Source organism: Arachis hypogaea, chromosome 10, assembly GCF_003086295.3.
Source record: "Arachis hypogaea cultivar Tifrunner chromosome 10, arahy.Tifrunner.gnm2.J5K5, whole genome shotgun sequence".
Lineage (NCBI taxonomy): Eukaryota > Viridiplantae > Streptophyta > Magnoliopsida > Fabales > Fabaceae > Arachis > Arachis hypogaea.
This window is the reverse complement of record NC_092045.1, coordinates 50,432,974-50,439,352: the sequence shown is the minus strand read 5'-3', so window position 1 is coordinate 50,439,352 and position 6,379 is coordinate 50,432,974. Positions and strand designations below refer to the sequence as shown.

The 6,379-nt window shown below is 40.5% G+C and overlaps 1 non-coding gene across 1 annotated transcript; it reads right to left on the bottom strand.

Annotated features, from left to right (window-relative positions):
- Positions 1-2,008: 2,008 nt before the first annotated feature.
- LOC112719120 (small nucleolar RNA R71) lies at positions 2,009-2,116 on the bottom strand. Its single transcript, XR_003161435.1, has one exon. It is a non-coding gene; the product is annotated as a small nucleolar RNA R71 (small nucleolar RNA).
- Between the last annotated feature and the right edge of the window lie 4,263 nt (positions 2,117-6,379).

Here is a 6,379-nt window from a genome sequence, read left to right as displayed (position 1 = left end):
AACTTATCACCACAAGAGCTTGTTGATCTTCATCAATCTTGCTTTTGGAGCAGTGATCTGCTAAGACTTGGCTGGCCATTGGCCATGTCTAGTGTTTTGGACCGAAGCTTTCTTTGAGAGCTTGGCTGGCTGTGAAGCCATGTCTAATTCCTGGACCGGAGTCTTAGACTAGCATTGCACTGATTCCTGGAATTCTCATTAAGAATTTTGATACTTTTTTTCCACTCAATTTTCGAAAAACACAAAAAAAAAAAATCAAAAAATCATAAAATCCAAAAATTTCTTGTTTGAGTCTAGTGTCTCATCTTAAGTTTGGAGTCAATTGCATGCATTCATTCATGTGTCTTAAGGATCTTCAAGTAATTCTTGATGATTTTCGTGCTATGATCTTTGAATTCAATTGACTTGAGTGTTTTGTGTGTCTCATATGCATTTTCATTTTGTTAGTGTCAGTAGTATACAAATTGCTAAGTTTGGTGTCTTGCATGCATTGTTATTTGATTTTAGTAGCATTTTGATTATTCCTTATTATTAAAAAATCCAAAAATATTTCTAATTTGTGTCTTCTCAAGTCAATAATACAGAGAATTAAAGATTCAGAACATACATCAGAGGAATTGCACAGAAAAAGCTGGGCGTTCAAAACGCCCAGTGAAGAAGGACAGACTGGCGTTTAAACGCCAGCCAGGGTACCTGGTTGGGCGTTTAACGCCCAAAAGGGTATAGTTTTGGGCGTTAAACGCCAGAATGTGCACCATTCTGGGCGTTTAACGCCAGGATGGCACAAGGGGGAAGATTCTGTTTTTCAATGCAATTTTTTTTTAGTTTTCAAAGTTTTTCAAAATCAAATCTTTTTCAAATCATATCTTTTCAATCAAATCTCTTTCAAATTCAATTTCTTTCTATTTTCAAAGATACTTACTATCAATTAATGATTTGACTCAACATTTCAAGTATGTTGCCTTTTCTGTTGAGAAAGGTTTAATGTTTGAATCATATCTTTTCTTGATAGCCAAGTTTTTTTTAATTTTCAAAATCAAATCTTTTTAAAATGTTTTTCAAATCATATCTTCTCAATCACATTTTTTTTAAAAAAACCAATCATATCTTCTTAACCACATCTTTTTCAAAATAAATTTTCAATCAAATCTCTTTGATTTCTAATTTCAAAATCTTTTTCAAAAATCACTTTATTTCTTTCCCACTTTCATTTTCGAAAATTAAGTAATGTTTTTCAAAAATGTTTTCAAAATTTCTACTTAATTTTTGAAAATCACTTCCCTTCTTTTCACATCCTTCTATTTATGGACTAACACTATTCCTTAATGCAAAATTCGAACTCCATCTCCTGTGATAAGTTCGAATTTTTTCTACTCCTGTCTTCTACTCTTCTTTTCCTCTGACACTTCAAGGAATCTCTATACTGTGACATAGAGGATTCCACATTTCTTGTTCTCTTCTCTCTCATATGAGCAGGAGCAAAGACAAAGGAATTCTTGTTGAGGCTGATCCTGAACCTGAAAGGACCTTGAAGAGAAAGCTAAGAGAAGCCAAAGCACAACTCTCTTTAGAGGACCTGACCGAATTCTTCAAAGGAGAAGAACACATGGCAGCTGAAAACAACAATGCCAACAATGCAAGGAAGGTGCTGGGTGACTTCACTGCACCTACTCCCGATTTCTATGGGAGAAGCATCTCTATCCCTGCCATTAGAGCAAACAACTTTGAGCTTAAGCCTCAACTAGTTTCTCTAATGCAACAGAATTGCAAGTTCCATGGACTTCCATTGGAAGATCCTCATCAGATTTTAGCTGAGTTCTTGCAAATCTGTGACACTGTCAAGACTAATGGGGTTGACCCTGAAGTCTACAGACTTATGCTATTCCCTTTTGCTGTAAGAGACAGAGCTAGAACATGGTTGGACTCTCAACCTAAAGAAAGCCTGGACTCTTGGGAAAAGCTAGTCAATGCCTTCTTGGCAAAGTTCTTTCCACCTCAAAAATTGAGTAAGCTTAGAGTGGAAGTCCAAACCTTCAGACAGAAGGAAGGAGAATCCCTCTATGAAGCTTGGGAAAGATACAAACAATTAATCAGAAAGTGCCCTTCTGATATGCTTTCTGAATGGAGCATCATAGGTATTTTCTATGATGGTCTCTCTGAACTGTCCAAGATGTCTTTGGATAGCTCTGCTGGAGGATCTCTTCATCTGAAGAAGACGCCTAGAGAGGCTCAAGAACTGATTGAAATGGTTGCAAATAACCAATTCATGTACACTTCTGAAAGAAATCCTGTGAACAATGGGACTAGTCAGAAGAAAGGAGTTCTTGAGATTGACACTCTGAATGCCATATTGGCACAGAACAAAATATTGACCCAACAAGTCAATATGATTTCTCAAAGTCTATCTGGAATGCAAAATGCACCAAGCAGTACTAAGGAAGCTTCATCTGAGGAAGAAGCTTATGATCCTGAGAACCCTTCAATGGAAGAGGTGAATTACATGGGAGAATCCTATGGAAACACCTATAATCCTTCATGGAGAAATCATCCAAATTTCTCATGGAAGGATCAACAGAGACCTCAACAAGGTTTCAACAATAATAATGGTGGAAGAAACAGGTTTAGCAATAGCAAGCCTTTTCCATCATCTTCTCAGCAACAGACAGAGAGTTCTAAGCAGAATACCTCTGACTTAGCAACCATGGTCTCTGATCTAATCAAAACCACTCAAAGTTTCATGACTGAAACAAGGTCCTCCATTAGAAACTTGGAAGGACAAGTGGGTCAGCTGAGCAAGAAAATTACTGAACTCCCTCCTAGTACTCTTCCAAGCAATACAGAAGAAAATCCAAAAGGAGAGTGCAAGGCCATCAACATGGCCAAATTTTGGGAGGAAGAAGAGGCAGTGAACGCCACTGAGGAAGGCCTCACTGGGCATCCACTGGCCTCCACTGAGTTCCCCAATGAGGAACCATGGGAATCTGAGGCTCAAACTGAGACCATAGAGATTTCATTGGACTTACTTCTGCCATTCATGAGCTCTGATGAGTATTCTTCCTCTGAAGAGGATGAGTATGTCACTGAGGAGCAAGTTGCTAAATACCTTGGAGCAATCATGAAGCTGAATGACAAGTTGTTTGGAAATGAGACTTGGGAGGATGAACCCCCTTTGCTCACCAAAGAACTGGATGACTTGTCTAGGCAGAAACTGCCTCAAAAGAGACAGGATCCTGGAAAGTTTTCAATACCTTGTACCATAGGCACCATGACCTTCAAGAAGGCCTTGTGTGACTTAGGGTCAAGTGTAAACCTCATGCCTCTCTCTGTAATGGAGAAGTTAGGGATCTCTGAGGTGCAAACTGCAAAAATCTCACTAGAGATGGCAGACAATTCAAGAAAACAAGCCCATGGACTTGTAGAGGATGTTCTGGTTAGAGTTGAAGACCATTACATCCCTACTGATTTCATAGTCCTAGAGACTGGGAAGTGCATGGATGAATCCATCATCCTTGGCAGACCCTTCCTAGCCACAGCAAAGGCTGTGATTGATGTTGATAGAGGAGAATTGATCATTCAAGTGAATGAAGAGTCCTTGGTGTTCAAAGCCCAAGGATATCCCTCTGTCATCATGGAGAGGAAGCATGAAGAGCTTCTCTCAAAACAGAGCCAAACAGAGCCCCCACAGTCAAACTCTAAGTTTGATGTTGGGAGGCCACAACCAAACTCTGAGTTTGGTGTTGAACCCCCACATTCAAACTCTAAGTTTGGTGTTGGGAGGTTCCAACATGGCTCTGAGTATCTGTGAGGCTCCATGAGAGTCCTCTGTCAAGCTACTGACATTAAAGAAGCGCTTGTTGGGAGGCAACCCAATGTTATATTTTATCTATTTTATTTTGTTATTTTCTCTTTTTTGTAGGTTGATGATCATAAGAAGTCACAAAATCAATGAAAAAAGCAAAAACAGAATGAAAAACAGGAAGAAAAATAGCACACCCTGGAGGACGCACCCACTGGCGTTTAAACGCCAGTGAGGTTAGCTGTTGGGCGTTTAACGCCCAGTCTGGCACCATTCTGGGCGTTTAACGCCAGAAAGGGGCACCAGACTGGCGTTAAACGCCAGAAAGGGGCAAGAAGCTGGCGTTAAACGCCAGAAATGGGCACCAGCCCGGCGTTTAACGCCAGAAATGGCTAAAAACGTGATTTTGTTTGCCATTTGGTGCAGGGATGACTTTTCCTTGACACCTCAGGATCTGTGGACCCCACAGGATCCCCACCTACCCTACCACTCTCTCTCTCTTCTTCACCCATTCACCAATCACCTCAACACCTCTTCCCCAAACACCCCTCACCTATCAAATCCCATCTTTCTCTTCACCACTCACATCCATCCTTCTTAAAACCCCACCTACCTCACCATTCAAATTCAAACCAATTTTCCACCCAAACCCACCCTCAAATGGCCGAACCCTACCTTCCCCCTCTCCTATATAAACCCTCCTTCACTCCTTCATTTTCACACAACATACACACCACTTCTCCCCTTCTTGGCCGAAAATTATAGCCATTCCCTTTCCCCTCATTTCTTCTTCTTCTACTCTCTTCTTTCTTCTTTTGCTCGAGGACGAGCAAACATTTTAAGTTTGGTGTGGTAAAAGCATTGCTTTTTGTTTTTCCATAACCATTTATGGCATCCAAGGCCGGAGAAACCTCTAGAAAGAGGAAAGGGAAGGCAAAAGCTTCCACCTCCGAGTCATGGGAGATGGAGAGATTCATCTCAAGGGTGCATCAAGACCATTTCTATGAAGTTGTGGCCTTGAAGAAGGTGATCCCCGAGGTCCCTTTTTCACTCAAAAAGGGTGAATATCCGGAGATCCGACATGAGATCTAAAGAAGAGATTGGGAAGTTCTTACCAACCCCATTCAACAAGTCGGAATCTTGATGGTTCAAGAGTTCTATGCCAATGCATGGATCACCAAGAACCATGACCAAAGTGTAAACCCGAATCCAAAGAATTATCTTACTATGGTTCGGGGGAAATACTTGGATTTTAGTCCGGAAAGTGTAAGGGTGGCGTTCAACTTACCTATGATGCAAGGAGATGAACATCCTTACACTAGAAGGGTCAACTTTGATCAAAGGTTGGACCAAGTCCTCACAGTCATATGTGAAGAGGGCGCCCAATGGAAGAGAGATTCAAGAGGGAAGCCGGTTCAATTAAGAAGGCATGACCTCAAGCCCGTGGCTAGAGGATGGTTGGAGTTCATCCAACGCTCAATCATTCCCACTAGCAACCGGTCTGAAGTTACCATAGACCGGGCTATCATGATCCATAGCATCATGATTGGAGAAGAAATAGAAGTTCATGAGGTTATAGCCCAAGAACTCTATAAGGTGGCGGACAAGTCCTCTACCTTAGCAAGGTTAGCCTTCCCTCATCTCATTTGTCACCTCTGTTATTCAGTTAGAGTTGACATAGAGGGAGACATCCCCATTGATGAGGACAAGCCCATCACTAAGAAGAGGATGGAGCACACAAGAGACCCCACTCATCATGAGATCCCTGAGATTCCTCAAGGGATGCACTTTCCTCCACAAAACTATTGGGAGCAACTAAACACCTCCCTAGGAGAATTGAGTTCCAACATGGGACAACTAAGGGTGGAGCACCAAGAACACTCCATCATCCTCCATGAAATTAGAGAAGATCAAAGAATCATGAGGGAGGAGCAACAAAGACAAGGAAGAGATATTGAGGAGCTCAAGCACTCCATAGGATCTTCAAGAGGAAGAAAGAGCCGCCATCACTAAGGTGGACCCGTTCCTTGATTTCCTTGTTCTTTATTCTTCTGTTTTTCGAATTCTAGTGCTTATGTTTATCTATGTTTGTGTCTTGTGATCATTAGTGTCTTAGTGTCTATGCCTAAAAGTTATGAATGTCCTATGAATCCATCACCTCTCTTAAAAAAAAAAACGTGCCTAAATGAAAAGGAAAGAATTGCATGAATTTTGAATTTTATAACAGTTTAATTATCTTGATGTGGTGGCAATATTTTTGTTTTCTGAATGTATGCTTAAACAGTGCATATGTATCTTGAATTTGTGGTTCATGAATGTTGGCTCTTGAAAGAATGATGAAAAAGGAGACATGTTACTGAGGATCTGAAAAATCATAAAAATGATTCTTGAAGCAAGAAAAAGCAATGAAAAAAAAATCGAAAAAAAAGAGAAAAAGAAAAAGAAAACAAAAAAATTTTAGAGAAAAGAAAGAAAAATAAAGTTGTGATCCAAGGCAATAAGAGTGTGCTTAAGAACCCTGGACACCTCTAGTTGGGGACTCTAGCAAAGCTGAGTCACAATCTGAAAAGGTTCACCCAATTA